This window comes from Patagioenas fasciata, chromosome Z, assembly GCF_037038585.1.
Source record: "Patagioenas fasciata isolate bPatFas1 chromosome Z, bPatFas1.hap1, whole genome shotgun sequence".
In the NCBI taxonomy this organism is placed as follows: domain Eukaryota; kingdom Metazoa; phylum Chordata; class Aves; order Columbiformes; family Columbidae; genus Patagioenas; species Patagioenas fasciata.
In genome coordinates this window covers 63333442-63350060 of record NC_092560.1, presented here as the reverse complement: position 1 = coordinate 63350060, position 16619 = coordinate 63333442, and the positions used below count along the sequence as shown (strand labels likewise).

The window sequence follows — 16619 nt, the reverse complement described above, 5'->3', positions numbered from 1 at the left end:
CAAAGCAGACATGGCAAGCTGTCACTGTGCTGGTGTGCCTGCACAACTGGCATGCTGCAAGGTTCACAGCATGTCTGGATGCTCCTCAAACGCAAAAGGGGCTCCAGATTTGCGTCCCAAGCTCTCCTTTTTTGGAAGGGTGCTACTTATTAAAAAACAAAGAAAAAAAAAAGGCAGAAAAAGAGGCATACATATTATTTACCCGCTGTTCAGTCGTTGCACCAACCAACCTGCCGGCCAGCAGAATGAGCTGTTGACAAAACGCAGCCTGTATTTAAGCTGCAGGCTCCAGGCAGCGGCAGAGCAGAGCCGCCGGTCTCTCCCCCGTGACCCCGGAGGAGGCTGCCGCGCTCCGCGCCCGCACCGGCTGCGACCCTCGGCCGCGCCCCCAGAGCCGCCGCCTGTTCTCCCCCCAGCCGAGTCCCGAGCCGCAGCGCCCGCGGCAACAGGAAAGCAGGGAGCCAGGCAGGGGGCTTGGAAACCCCCTGCGGCCCCGCCGGGTGCTGGCTGGGCTGTCAACGCCCCTTGCCCCTCCTCGCCGGCACCTCTCCGGGACGGTCAGAGGGAGGGATAGAGGCGGCATCTCTCATCTCGGCCCCCTCGGCCGCTCCCCTCCCAGGTGCGAGCGGAGCCCTACTGCGGGGCCGCCCTCGGAGAAGCCGCCCGGCCCGGGGCCCGGCACTCACCCGCCGCCGCCTGACCGTGCCCTGCGGCAGCCTCATGCCGCGGGGGGTGTGCGGGGCTCCCGCGGCGCGGTCCCGGGCGGCCCAGCTCCGGCCGGCAGCAGTGCGCAGCGCCGACAGGAAGGAGGGATGGAGCCGGGGCGGGAGGGAGGGGGGGAGGGATGGAGGAGAGGGGCTGGCGGGCTGCCTGCGGGAGGAGCCTGCGCCGCGCACCGCCCGCCGCCACCACCCCCGACCCTGCCCCCGGGGCGCCGCAGCAGCCGGTAGTCCTGGTTTCACCGGGCCGAAGCCATCCAGCCTTTCAGTCTGACGCCCGCCTTTAGCTGTGTTGCCGGGGTGTCATCGGGACTAAGTTGTGGCAGATCCTTCAGTGACCGATGGTTCCAATGAGTCCCTAGTGGGCTGTTGTGAACGTGCTGCGGGGGTGGATGAAGTCACGGATCTGACCTGATCGTTTCAGGTTCTCTCTGTGACACGAGTCAAATATCCTTCCTAGAAACGTATTTTAAATACCTCCAGTGCTGCCAGCACTCCAGGGTTTGAAGCAGTGGGGCTGGCCCTCCAAATCCATAAGATTTTTGGTAAATTTTATTTTTGTATTTGCCTCTGTTTTTTGAAATGTGAGACTTGACCTCCAACATTTCTTCGAAGCCACAACAACTACATGCCAGCCTCTCTTTTAAATTAAACTCGAAATCCCCACAATCCCACAGCCTCAATAGGCCGGCAATTAAAAAAATATATACCACGAGGCCCATAAAATCAGAAGTGTTGGAAAGCCTGTGGCTCCTCTTTTGTTCCCCAGTAAACCACAGCAGAATGGGGAGAAAAAGTAACTGTTCAGTTTTCCTTGCATTTTTCTGCCAACATTTTGCTACAGTGGTTTTCCAAGTTACTGTAGATTGTTTTTCTCAGAACCTAGATGATAAAGAACTGCAAATACTTGTATGAAGGTCCTGGGCCAGACTTGTGCACCATTTTGACAAGGTAGATGATTTCAGGTTCCCAAAGCCAGAGTCTCCTGCCATCCTGCACATTCTCTGATTAGAGTAAGTGAATACAAGCAATTTTGTAGAGAAGAAACCTTCCAGAATTTCCTCACCTTTCCAGCGTTATTGCTTGTGCAAAGAACATTGAATCTTCAGTAGGCCAGCAAGAGATGCATGAACCTGTGGTTAGGTCATGCATCTGAATGTAAGTTCAGGTATCTTCTGGCTCAAGAGCATGCTTGACTTCAGGCCTTGTACCCTGAGAGTTGTCTATCTGTTGATCTGTCACCTTCTCAAGAAGAAGGATCATCTCCTTATACACATACTATTCTTGGCAAAAAAAGGCTGTTTGTTTTGGTTTGTATGGGTTTTTTTTAAACAGCATTTGGAGAGAAGCCCTTGGCGGTGAATTCCAAGCAGAAGCTGAAGTTTTCTCCTGATGCACATTAAAACTTCAAGGACAGGCGGACTTTAAGAGAGTTCTTTTAGGTGTCTTCTATCCACTAGGTTTAAGCATTTACCTTTCCAGCACATCAGTCAGCTCTTCACAGTCCCAAATCTTGCTCCACTGGCAATGTCTGCTGGATCACTAATTCTGTGGTCTGGACTTCATTCCAAGGACCAAGAGGTTTGGTATGTCAGCTGCCTAAGACTGTTTGCATTTAGTACCCTGTTCCCATTCTAGCCCAGAAGCCCTCCTGCCCTCTTTCTGTGCAACAGCTGGCAAATCACAATGAAACTGGGAGTATCCATAACACCAGAAGGCTGGGGAGAACGTGGCCCTTTCATGGTACATGACCCATCCAAGGGAGGACTGCCTCTGCCTTTCTGTTTCTAAATCTCATAAATTGCAGCCTGGTGCCCTCCCTAGAGTCTGCATCCCAGGCTCAGAAGGATGCAACTTGCACCTGTGCCGTGGATGACAGATACACAAATGTAGGTTTCCAGCCATGAAAGCTACAGAAGAACTTTCTTTCCAAGGCCTTGAAAATGTTAAATGAAATTGTAGAACATTTTTTTTTCTACAGCTCATGTTTTTTCATCTTTAGTAACGGCTCATAGGTATCTCACTTGTCAGGAAGCCCTGTACCATGTGTACCATGAGTAATTTTGAAAGATCTGTCTCATTTTCTATATGATGAAATCAAGTAATAGTAGACTTTGTTCTTTTCTCTTTTTAACTAGCAAGGCATTTTCCCTGTAACTCACAGACATTCCATACAGGAACTGAGGAAAGAAGTGTGGGTTTGTTTTTTTTGATTTGAAAAATATGATTGTGAAATTAGAAGGAACTGCCAGGAGAAATCAGAGGTAGAGGTAGTTCCTGAAGTTATGTTAAGGTTTTGATATTGTACTAATGACTCGACTTCTAATGACTCAGTTGGAAGTTAAGAAACTTCTGATGCTAAGACAAGTCTGTATAGACAAATTTTAACGTGATAAAGCTATAGATGGTTGGTATCAGTTAAATCTTTTTTATACAGTGAAATATGCTAATATATTATAAGTGTCCTCTAGACAAATGACTGGTCTAATTACCCTGCTACTTCTGATCTGCAGAAAATATGCTGTCTATGCATCCTGTCCCATCATGAGACCTTTCTTGTAAAATATAATAGCTGCTATACTTTATAATGAAACTCATCTGAACGTAGTACATATATGCAGGCCATTTATTTTGTTTCCTGCTTTATCTCTAGTTTCCAGAAAACTGAAGGACAAAGGCTGGAACACACACTGTGCCTTTATACTCTCAGTGTTGTATTTTGTCATTGATTTTAATAGCAGCAGGGATGTGCCTTTCAACATTAATTTTTTGGGCAGTGAAAGAGGAAGGTTTAAGTGTCTCCAGATAGTAGGCTAGTTTTAGTTTATCTTAGTTTCTCTCAGAGCTTAGTATTACTTAGAGAACAACATATCTGCTGTCTAGGTGCGAAAAAGCTTCTTGGAGCATGTAAATTCCAAATGAAAGTGAGAAGCCCAACTACAACATTTTCGTTAATGAGAGTTTCCTGGAGCCATTTAGTCTTGTATTTAAGGGTGTGTTGGTTATTTATGGCAGAGGAAAGAAACGGATGTGTTGATGTTCTGGAACTTTTCCTTTGTGCATTGTTTCCCATTTCACAGTTGTATTTGGCACCCGCTTTCCTCCAGCCAATAAAGAATATTAAAGAACTTCCTTTTCTGAGAAGTTGTGTGCACATTTTACAAACCATACAGTTTAAGCAGAAATGTGTGAGGTAGTACTTCTACCAGCATTTACAAACACCAGATACTGTAAATACGTAATATTACCAGCAAAGGTCTGACAGTGATCTTTTTTTTTTTATGGACTATCTATTCCTGCTTTCTTTTAAAAAAGGTTATTATATAATACAACCAACAAAGCAAATTTGAGTCTGAACAAATGTATTCAGGAAAGCCAATAAGAAAACTCACACTGGCTGAGATAAGAGCCGGAGTTGCGTCTGTTCATGCCAAGAATAACGTCGCGTACCACGGATAGTGCGTGTGTTTTGGTGCACTCACAAAGCAACAGCTCTTTCCTATGAGGTCTCAGTGGAAGCATCCCTGTGTTGTTAAGCTGGCGCAGAGCTGTTCTTGGAAATTAGTACACTGACCCCAGAGCTATAAACTCTTTGTAATTAATCTTTTTCAAATACAGAGAATTTTCTTCATCATTAGGGACCTATGCCTGTAAACCCAGTGACATGTTGGCAATATATTGCTAAATGGCTTCAAAAAACTCCTTGGTCTCCCTTGTGAACAGGAAAGCCATACGGTTTTTGTGTTTGCAGGGAGAAGCAATGAAGGACTTTGATCTACTGACCTGTGCTAACTTAGATAGTGCTTTGAATTTAAAAAGAAATGGAAAGAAAAACATTACTTGCCAAAAATAATTAAATTGAAGACACTTTAATTCCTTTCACTGGAAAAATTCTACATAAAATGCCTCAAAAATACATGGTGTGGAAATACTGGATCACTGGATGCACTACCAGTAATAAGACCCTTATGGTCAGCCCTGAAGGTAAAGCTTCTCCCATGCAGTACAGAAACACTAGCAGGTGGATCTCATTGCCACACACTGCCAAGTGTCAAGATCTTCCTCTCCAAATGGTCTGACCAAGGTTATTTGTGCATAGGGCAGAGGACAAGGGGCACTAACTGCTGAGTCCTCAGTAAGTGTGTTGTATCTCTCTTCACTGGCAACAACAAACAATTTTTTTGAACACAGTTTTATATTTGTCTGAGCCAAGCAGTTGTTAGGCAATGATGTTGCCTCATAACCTTGCTTGCCTTATCCTCCAGGAATCTTTGGAAAAGTTTCTGCCCATTGCCTTTTACCTCATTTTGCCATCTTTATGGCTACCGTCTGTTGTCAGAGCATGGTTTTGTGTTTTTTTTGGTGACTAGTGGCTTTATCAGAGCAAGGGGACTGAATTTTTGGTCTTGTCTTGTGGGCTGGATGTAAAAAAAACCATACTTTTCACCGTTCCTTCATTTGACTGCTGTTGTTCATGTCCATCATGTCCATTTTGCTTATTCTTTCCACCCTTGCTCTAGTGCATCTTCTGATGCTTCCACATACAGGCATTTTCATTCATACTTCATTCAGATGAGTCTTAATTCTTCAGTTACAAATGTCTACAGTGGCTACTTGTGAAATAATGCCCAAGAAGGAATGCACTGCTGAAGTTACTCTGCTGAAACAACATACATGCTGTAAACTGATTGCTTCCCAGTCTAAGCATTTGTGCCATCCTGCAGTTGATTATACTGGCGGTGTAAAGTTCAGCACATGCTTAATCATCATGTTGGATGCATCCCACTGCTGAGTCTCATACAGTAGCATGAGAGGTCAGACTTCAGGTCAGTGAAATAAGATACGATATAGTTCTTGGAAAGAAATGAAGCTAAATATACATTTCTGAAGAAACACCAACAAATGGTAACAATCTTACTAACTGTGGAAGGATTGGTGGAACCAGTCCTAGAACTAAGTCTGATTTATGGATATGAAATTTAAGAGGCTTACTTTGCACAGTAGTTGCAAGGCCTAATTACATCACAAAAAATAGGATTTATGAGAATCAGAAGCTAATTTAGATTTCTAATAGCCATAGAAGCATGGAAATCTGCAAACAGAAGATACTGAGAGTGTCTCAGACATTCATAAACTCTTAATATTGCAAGACCCTCCACTGGTTCCCCAACATCTGTTTATTACATTCAAACATACTGCCTTGCTCTGTGCAACTTTCAGCTGTGCTCCTTATTTAGTAATTCTTGTCACTGTGGTGTTGGCACTGTTTCCAATGCAGTGCTATTCCCGTTAGTCCTATCTTTATGCTCACCAATTTGTCAGCTAAATATTGCTATGCTTTCTCTATTTCTATGAATCCCATAAAGAAATATACCCTGTACTACAAAGCTTAGGAAGTTGACGCTTCAGATTTTCTGCACTCTGGTACACGGCCTGAACATGTCTGATGAATGTCAGATGAATTTGAAGCACCCCAAGCTGTTATGAACTTTACATGCACTCCAGAGCTGAACTCTACATCAACGGGAGCCATTCGACCAGAATTCATGTAACTCAGCTGAGCTGCCAGCTTCAGTGAACCCTGAATAAGTGGCTAGAATTTTCAAATTCTCCCTTCACAAAGTTTCCAGGCAGCAACACCCTCTCCCTCTGCTGAACCATATCCAGGGAAAAGAATATGCCTTCTCCCATACTATCGTTGTACTGACCTGTAAGCCCATTCACTGCTTGGAACAAAATTTCTATGCATCAGCATGAAGTAGCAAGACAAAGACAGCTCAGACAGAGAGGAGGTGGGGATATGTAACAAATGCTTTTGAGGAGAGTATTGACGATCTATATTTGCATGGTTCGTGGCAATCATCTTGTCAGTCTTTCCATGTCATTTTTCAGATGTGGATTTCAGTACTGCTCAGCACAGTGTGTCAGAGCTTGGGATACTATAGCATTAAATAATGTGCAAATACCTTAAGGTATATACTGAAGACAACAGCAAAACCAACGTATTAGAAGCAATTTTAACCTTTCTGGGCCTGACTTCAGAAATATTATTGTTTAATGTGTCTCAGTTGCCCTGGTTAAACACAGTTCTCTTGCAGGCTATTAAGAGGTTTGTATTTGTACATAAACAGAAATTCTAATTCTAGTGAAGAAGACAATCCCCCCACATTTGAGAGTCAGGCTGAAAGACATTTTCATAGAAGTAGGTGATTACACTAGGTTAAATATTGTGGCAAATTCTGTAACTGTTCCAGGAGTTTCCATCAAGGGGGACCTATTTTTGTCCTCTGTTGTGTTTTTCTTTTTATACAAAAACATCTCTACCAATGATGTAAGTTCCTAACCTAGTACTCACTTAATTACATATCTGTGTACATCCTTATGTCCTCCCTTCTGGTACAACAAGCACCGTTGCTTTCACTAGTTTGCAGATTGGCTGCAATCTCAATCTGCCTCTGCACATCCCTAGTAAAGCAAAGGAGCTGCCCACCCAGGGAATAATTTGTTGTAGCATCAGGGCTGTAAGATTAAGCTTATTCAGGCAGAAAAGTATTTTCTTTAGAACACTTCATAGAACATGTGCAGACAGCACTGGGGATACCAGAAATGTATAATACATACATGCTGAAAATTGTGCGACTGAGCATGCTCTGTCTTGTTCCCCATCTTTGCCAAGCTGGATGTCAACTTCCTTCCCCACTTGGGTCACCTAAGATGTGGAGACAAACTGTCCCTGTGTTATAGAACCCCATTTGTCAACACTGAGCTACAACCAATTCACATTTGTCCATGTTCGGTGCTCCCTGTTCTGAAGCATAGCTCACCAGGGAGGGTGCAAAGCACGTTCCTGAGGCAGACACTGTGAATGCTGGAGGCACAGACTGAGTTAACACATCTATGGGCCTAGATTAGGGTTTGGCAGGTACTTTTTCTGACAGCAGTATGAACTCCAGCATCCATTGTGTCGCTTCCCCTATGATCCTCTACTGCATTGTAGCATAAATCTTTGCATACCTCCACACAGTAAGACAGATCAAAAAAACAATTCCTTTTTTCTTTTTTTTTTTTTTTTAATTAAAATTCCCTCAAGGTATTTTCAACTGAATAGTTCTGCTGCCATGAATTACACTGAAGACAAATATTGAGCCACTGGAAGGCTGGTAGGAGGTAGGAATAAACAGGAATAAACAGCCAAGGGCAAAAGTTGAAGGACTATAGGTCTGGAATAAATAGCTGAGGGCAAAAGTTGAAGGAGAACTCCTGCCGTGTGTCAAACTACAGTCCTGGGCTCTAGGCTATCCTTAGACCGGGAGAAGTGATGAGTTCAGCCTTCAGTTATGTGCCTTAGCCACTAGGCTGGAGTATTTCAGGCATGGCCAGGGACTCAAGCACACTTGCAATAGCCGGGATGGACTTACAGCAGTAACCTGAGGAAAACAGGGAGCTTGCCTTTTGTCCATTGTCTGAAGCAACATAGACACAATTGAGGGAGCAGAGCTGTGGCCATAATTGCAAAGATCATCTGGACTCTGCTCTTTGTGACCCCACATCTCAGCACTAGACTAATGTTCATCTTCCACAAACCTCTATAATCAAGTAATTTGGGTGCCCCCTGGAACATGGAAACTACCTTTCCTGGGAGGAGTACCTGCCTTTAGGACAACATACATCCAGGAAGCCTTTATTAGGGTCCTAGTTCCAATTTTAGAGGTACTTCAGTGAAGCCCCAGTAAAGGTGTTTGATTCTGTCATGCTGGCTTTTGCAAGTTTCAAGTGCTGAATGCCTCTTCAACCTGTGCCTCTTCCCTGTTTTATGCATGGTGCTGCTATGGAATGCAGCCTGGAGAGGAACATGTGCAAGTTATGGGCATTACAGAACTCATACTTTGGTTAGGTTGCTAGTTCTCCTTCATTTAAAGGAAAATTGAGAACTCAAAAAATCAAAATCCAGACACAGTCTTTGCTGAACTTAAAATATATAATTACAGATCCTTACAGACATCTAGTGAACAGGGGAAAAGGCTCACAGGAAGCAACCTGCTGAGCACAGGGCACTTGTTCTACCCCAAAGGAAATTCCGGTTGTCCTATTTCTTTTTCCAGTTTTGCTTTCCTACACAGCTCTGTAAACCAAGGTATTGTTGTCTCCCATCTTTTAATACACACCAGCAGGCACCAGTTTCACCATGCCTTGTCCCAGACCCCTGGCCTTACATGTAGTCTTCCTTCTTATGCGTGTAATTAGCAAGACCGATGCCAAAGAAAACTCTCTTGACCTTTGAAATGTAGAATATACACACTGTGTAGAGTCGCATTTAGATGGAGTCTCTCCTGGCTTTGGAGATGATGACACTAACATCAGTCTTTTGTGTTACATCTTGTGCTACATAGTCACAGTCCTCAGGCCTCCTCAAATGGCCTTTGTGGCCTGAAATCCTCCTTTGGATGTAAACACCAGAGAACTTTCTCCCTCTGAAGTCACATGAGAGAAACAACAGATGCCATCAGATGTTGGTGAAAATATCACCTCCAGCTACAAAGGCAGTTAAAGGCTTGCTTTGGAAGTGGAAGAGCTTGGGTACAACGAGTAAGGGTGGTCCGGAGGACGTTCCCCATTTCCACAGGGTGCTCTGACTACCTCATCAGGCTAGAGGGCACTGTCCACTCTACTTTTGAAGCATGGACATCCCGTAAAAAAACACAAACGTGAAACTACAGGGGCTGAAAAAGCTGGAGCAGAAGTGAAGGTGATTGTGCAAACAGTAGTGCCTGGGCAGGGAGGGGGAAGTTCAAACTTCTGGCCCCCATTCCAGGGTATGCATTTTTTTGTGTATTCAGGTGCAGAAGCCATGTATTTTTCACACAGAATACTTAGACTTGTTGAAGAAGTTGGAAAGACACTTGTATTTACCTATGACAGTCACACAATGATTCACCCCGTGCCTTATTAAAGGCAGCAGACTTGACCCATCTTGTGCAATCCTGTCACTTTCCCAGACTTCAGAGGAACACAACTCGTTATGTTGATCTATTCCAAAATGTCCTGATCTCTCCCACAGAGAAACCCACACAAGAAAGCCTTGATAGAAAGACTTACTGAAGTTTCCGCTCCTTCTACAGTTTAACATCAGTTATGCCAGTGACAGGTTTTTCTTTAGTGTCCAAGTGGTAAAAATTTACCCCAAACCCTCCACATCTGAAGGAGGTAGGAGCTACAGTAGCCATTGGTGAGTGCCAACCAGAGCTCAGCAGCAGTGAGAAAACCTGACTCTCAGGAAGCAGGGGCTGATGATACTGGTTTGAGCTCGGAGTACAGGGTAGCACTGTCCTGCAGTGATACAAAAGCAGGCATCTCACTGCCTCCATGTCCACAGCTCCAGAGTGAGAATCTCAGATTAGGAGATAAGTTTATATGCTCCATAGGTCGTTGCATAAATTACCGTTTTTTTCCAAGAAGTGGTTGCCAGAGAAACTGCAGGCTGGCTGTTACTATTTCACATGGATGTGAAGTCTGTCCTGGTAGTGCAGCTGGCTCTGGCTACAGAAAGAGAGAGTTTACCAAAGGCTTTGGGGGGAATTTGTACCAGTTTACTTGTGGGATGAGTTCCCAGAGCTGGTAAGAGGAAGAACAGGAATAAGGTGTGCTTCCAATAGGAACTACTCAGCACAGTCTCAGACCAACCCAGAAGCAAACACTTCAGTTTGAGAAGAGAAAGTTTGGGGTACAGTATTACCTCAAACACCAAAAAATGTCTTGCTACTGCTCTACAAATGCTGTTGCTTCTTTCTCTCTTTCTCTCTCCTTGTTTTTGCTTTTTCCTTTTTGTTCTTCCCCTTTCTATTGCTGTTTCCTTTTATTATTCTGAAGCTGGCTAAAGGGCTACTCATGCACTTTATTGCAGAGGACTACCCTCTGTGGCCCCAAGTGGCACAGAAATTTCTGGAGAACTAGCCCTCATTTCATATTGCGGCAGTCATTGACTGAATGTGACACTGCTCCTAGCTTTTGAGATAAACCACAAGCTGCAGAACCAACCCTCTAAATATCCTCACAGAGATACCTTAAATTTTCTCCTCTAATTGCAGCTCTGTACAGAGAAATATCTTTCACAGGAAATCTCTGTACTGGAAACAAATAGGAAGCATGGGACTCTAAAGATTAGAGAGGAAGGGTTATCTTTGTGTTTAGCTAGTCATTTGCTGCTTCCAGCAATCTGGAAAGATAAAGCCATGTAACTGTTAAATTTTGTTAAGGGACATAAAACAGCTACATATTTATTAGCATAAACGTTTAATATCAAACCTGGCTCAGCAAAGTGAGTATGAATCCGTTGTCTTTGATGGATGCAGGAACAGATCAAGTCTATGCAACCATTTGCTGTCAGTTTTAGTGAGAAAAGAATTGAACTCTCTGTAGTATGACCTATGCCCTCACAAAGCTTCTCCTGAAAAAAGATGAATGGAACTGAGGGGATAACTTTAATGACATTATCATTAGAAAGATTGATTCTTTACCACTATGACTCATTCTTCCCCCCATAATTTTATTTCTAAAAGCCAATTAATGATGTTTAAAAGATGTGTGTTAATGCTTGCTCTTGCAAACAAATGTAATTAACACATAATTTGTGATTTTGCAATTTTACTTTTGAAATTAATGGAGTACTGAATAATTTTTTCAAGTTTCAAGGTCAATGCATTTTGCTTTTTCTGAAGGAAGGATTTTGTCCATGAAATCCTCTTTTTTAGGCAAAAGAGAAACAACATTGTGCAGCTCTTGAATAATCTTAGTACATGAGTATTAATTGCTGACCAATCTGTGAACAATCACTATCTAAATTGTGCGTGTTCCTTTATTTACAAAGTTAGGTTTCCTTTAGTTCCAGTCTGGTACATTTTCCATATTTTTTTAAATTATTATAATAAAATTATTCAATTTGGTTCTACAGTCCTCAGAAAGTGAGGCAATAATTAACTCTGTCAAGGGAATATATTCCACAAAATTTTACCTTTACAGTCTGTGGTTTTTGTGACCTTCACAATCTCCTGTTTGAGCTTAATTGGTTCAGAAGAATGAATATATAGCATCTAAAATATTACAAAATTACTTAGATAGTGAAGAATCTGTGATATTCCATGAGCAGAAGAGGATCTCCATTACACTCTTTTTGTGTGACTCATTCATCCAGCAAAACCTGAGGTGCTGATGGCTTGTGAAAAGCAAGAGAAGATGTGCAGATTCAGACCTAGAGAAAAGAAAGTGTGTAGAGCTACCTTAGCCATCAGCAGTCTCTGCTTCCTCAGTGCTCTTTTGAGTGTGATTATATTGACATGATTTTGATGACAAGAGCTTGGAATGCCTACAAAGCACATCCTTCAGCGCTGATCTCACAGATTTACAAAAGGCATATAAAGACGTAATAGGCTATGTTGTTTCCAGGTGAAGCCACAGCACTGTCTTGGGGTGTTCCAGCATCTCTAAGACATTTGTCCAGTTTCCCACCTCTTCAGAATAGCACAACTGAAAACAAAAATAGTCCAGGGTAAGTGTGAGTCTACTGTTATTTTGTAGAAAAGAGCACAGACTGACTTCAACTAAGATATGTTTTCCTACCCCAAAGGTTTGTAGGAGGACTCTTCTAGTATATATTTGTGAAGGTCTGTATAGCCAACAGACAAGTAAATGAGCAGGAAGAGAAAGTAGCATGGAAAAAACAGATGTCAGTGCAGAAGCACTTGTGACGAGCACCTGAGAAAGTTAGATGACAGCTCCTGAGATTGCTGGCTGAAAGAGGGAATTATGAGTAGTGAAAGAGATTCTAGCTCTTAGAGCCCAGAGTACCCAAGGTTACAGTGTTATTAGGTTCTTTGCCAGTAAACTAAAATACCTCACAAAAGGTCTGACTCTGTCACTGCTGCATTCTCTGAATGTTAGTTACTCAAGTAAAATGGAGGTAGGAGAAGAAATACTGCTTGGAAGGTTCCTATAAAACTACCCAAAATGACAGGAGACATGCATCTTAGAAATATCCTAGATATAAACTGTAACTACTGAGCACTGAGCAGTTGCTCAGTGTCCAAGGTGATGTTTCACTTTAATCCTGAATGGTTATCACTACAGCCTAAAGAGGAGGCAACAAACCTGAAAATGTAGATAACCAAACAGTATCTGGTGTGCATTTACAAATAAATCTTGCATAAATATGCATATTTTAAGAGGTTAGAGTTTGGGGTTTTTTTGTTCTTCACTCAAACAATTTAGAAGTGTCAGTATATATGGCATGAGAAATAATTTTCACAGGCAATTTCTTTATTGGAAACTAATGGAAAGCACGGGGTGGTTAAGGTGGAAATGGAGGATTACTCTGAGAACAATGGGCAGGGCTTTGCAAATCCAGTAGTTCCCAAATTTTGGCATAAAATATTACTGTGTTCTTGTCACTGAGCATAGCCCAACAGGCATAGTCAGTGTAAAGTCGAGATGAATTTTAAAGGTAAAGGAGCCCACCATTCATATTTGTTTCTGCAAGCGCAAACCAACATTTCAGAGTACAGATCCCGCCTCTGAAATTATGTGGAAGTGCTTGCACAAGAAAACTAAGTGAGAAGAAACAGACAGGGAACAAAAGAGGGGTAAATATACACAAATGTATACCACCAACAAATATACACAACCACTTTCATATCAGAATAAGTGAAATTTTAAAATAATTTTTAAAAAATCAATGTCCAAATTCTGTTACAGAAATTGTGCAGATCTTAATGTACCTCTGGAAATATCAGTGCCCCATGAAGGCTAAAAATAATTAACAATAATGAGCTGATGTGCTTTGCTCAGGTAGCTTTTCCAGCAATAATCACGCTCTTCATGTTGTCTGCTTATGAACTTATAAGAAGAATTTACCATTGACTTCTGAGAGGTGTAATTTGATCATGATAGACTTGATGCTTTCATCATTCAGGGGTGTCCATATACTTTGCATTAGAGTCAAGAAAAGAATTACACTGGTGGTTTTCATAGATGAAAGCTTAGAATGAGATAGGAAGTTTTGAATTATTTTAGATGTAATGACATAGACAGATGCCACCTTGAATGTCTGAAAACCCACACGTGGATATATGCACAAAGGTGAACTGTGGCCTTGTAAAGATACTCATGTTATACATTAAGATTATCAGTAAAATTGTTATGGTCAAAGGTTAATTAATTTATATTTATGCTATTTCTTTCCTATAAAAACATAGAAGTATAGGCCATATTTTTAAAAGCCTATCAACTCACATAGAAACCACTACAATGACCATGAATTTCTAAAGGGGTGAAAAACCTTTTCTGAAGTCCAAAATCTTAAGTTGTTCAAAGTTCATTTGTTTGACTGATGATGCCTGCAGCAACAGATCTAACACGGAGGGAACCTCCCAAGGAAACCTGAGTATATTCAAAAGCTTCTGAACAATTCCAGTAAAAGTCCTTGTACAGAAAGTTCCAGCTCACTTCTTGTTTACTTGGTTAGCTGCTGTAGAAGAGTCACATAGGATTTCCCTAACAAATCACATGTTCTCATATTGCAGCATCTTTGAGCCAAATGCATAGAAAACCTTGGGTAACCTCTTCTTTGTCAATATACACAGGGAAAAATAATCTGTTTTCAACATTTTTGGCCCCTGCATTACATAGATAATAGCCAAATAATGAGCTATTTCAGCATATTTCCTCCTGTGCTCTAAACAGCATCTGTATCTTTGTCAGTCTTATCCTTAACACACAGTACTTTACAAGCATGAAGGCCATACGCTGTGATACTGTGATACTGTGATACATGTTGTAACATTACGTGAGTGGAGGTTTACAGTTTTGAATATTAGTTTGCAGGAAATCACTGTGTTCCAGATGCTGTGAGCTATTTTCAGATGCCTACTGAGATAAACAGACCTGAGGCTAGAAAAGGCATTGAACAAATTTTTGGAAAGCCTGGCTTCCAATATCTGCTTCTTTGTTAGGTACTTCAAAGTCACACATTGCCTCGCCCTTGTGCATTTGACTTTCATAACTGATTCTCTGATCTTCAGGTGCAGGGAACTGCTTTACATCAGTGTTCTCATTGCAAAAGATGCCTAGAGAGAGCAAATACAAAATACGAATGACACAGATTAATCCAGATTCCTACTAAAACAGGGGAAGATTATGAGAACGACATTTTAAATATGTTAAGTTGGGTACTTCTGAAGAGAAGGGGAGATCTGAATTCTAACCCTTGCTCCAAGGACTGAATCCAGATACTCTTTCACATAAACGGCCCTTTAAACAGGACCAGAACCTGAGTTTCCATTAGTCCATGAAAGTGCCTCAATTACTGCATTAAGGATTCAGGCTCCTACAGTCTTTTTGCTGCTGGATGAGACTTGAAGCCTTTCTACAGAGTGACTTGGCTTTCACAGACAGGTGAAAAAGACATGTATTACCTCTGTCACACACACTATTTAAGGAATTATTTGCCTCAAGTATGCAGAGTTCTGAGCCAAATGCACAGGACACTTTAAGTAACAATTTTTCAGCCTTTACAGAAGAGAGATACTATTATACTTTGAACTACCTGCGGCAATGAAAACATAATACATATTCAGAATATTCTCAATTAAAAAATGCTGAAACATAAGCTGCAGTTCACTCTGTCATGGTGAGTTGTTGAGAAAAATTTATACAGACTTTCCACTTGTAAAAGAGGAGTGATGTGTTCTCAGTAGGTAAAAAAAGTTGCATGAAGAGAAATTTTAGTGATTTCTCAAAGATAATAGTCTAGATAGCAAGTCTGTGGCTACACTAGAGCTCAGCATTATTTGGCAAAAACTAGGATCCCAATTTTTATGAAATTAATAAAATTGTATCTCCTCTGTCATACTGTATCTCAAAATCCATCCAGAAGAGATTCTCTGAATTATAAAAGCAACTGTACTGAAAAGTATTCTTTCTCTTCAACTAATAATTTGCAGGCCAGGTCCGTGGTTCAGATACTCATTTCCAGGGTGACCTGTGTGTAAGCTTTTCAGAAGTATATACCCTTCCCACAGTTTTTATGATTACAGCACTGAAGAGTTATTGTCTTCAGTAATTTTTTCATTTTTGCAAAGCATGAACTTTGCAAAAATATAGTGTTTTGTTTAAAGGATGTGTTTAGTTCCCCTAAACCAACAGAAATTGAAGGTTTTAGAAACCATGTCACTCTCACTGTATAGACTGTGCACAAACTTTGTGGTTACTTTTGCCTCTCCAGTGACTCACCCTAAGTTGTTTTTGTATTCTTAAAATACAGATTTAGCTTCAAATTCATTTCAGCTTGTATGGTCACATTTGCTGCACTCTGTCTTCAAATCTGGAGGGTATTTGTAAAATAATTTCTCTTCTCTCTGTGCTACCAGATCTTCCCAGAAGACATTGGTGTATCTTTTATTTCTGTTATCAGTTGTAGATAGAACTTAGAAGAAAATTGCTAGTTAAAAACAATTTTTTTTAATAAAATCACTCACAGAAGGAAAATAACCTTCTCTGCATTTCCAAGTCCAAAGATGGTGCTCCCTTTGTGGTTCCCTGAAATCACACGGAATAAGAGTTTGGGAATTGCTAGTGGTTAGCTGTGTTAGAGTGGACAACAACAACTTATGTGTACCTGCTTTAGATACATTGGGGAGCATCCTCAAGCATGACCATCCAGGGCTTAGACACACTCTTTAAGGAAAAAAAAAAACCAAAACCTATATGTCCTGATTTCGGGAATGTGGCATTGTTGTATGAGGAAAGCCACAATGTAACTGCTTCTGTAGTAGTTCAAATTGCTGCAGAGGTATTGTTTGGCTCCAGGGATAATGTTTTAAATGCAAGAACCAGGAGCATTATTATTCACAA

The 16619-nt window shown here is 41.6% G+C and overlaps 1 protein-coding gene across 5 annotated transcripts in view; it reads right to left on the bottom strand.

The window, feature by feature from the left end:
- The window catches only part of LOC136115456 (leukemia inhibitory factor receptor), an 84706-nt gene that overhangs the window by 47995 nt on the left and 20092 nt on the right, over positions 1–16619 (bottom strand). For 2 of the 5 annotated variants that reach the window (XM_065861579.2, XM_071802582.1), the window contains exon 1: positions 203–250. The exons of 1 other annotated variant lie outside the window; for it this stretch is intronic. The gene's annotated coding sequence lies outside the window, so the exon portion shown is untranslated. Of the gene's footprint in view, positions 1–202; positions 251–686; positions 837–16619 lie in introns of those variants that run through there. 2 more of the 5 variants (XM_065861583.2, XM_065861578.2) reach the window with 2 other exon arrangements.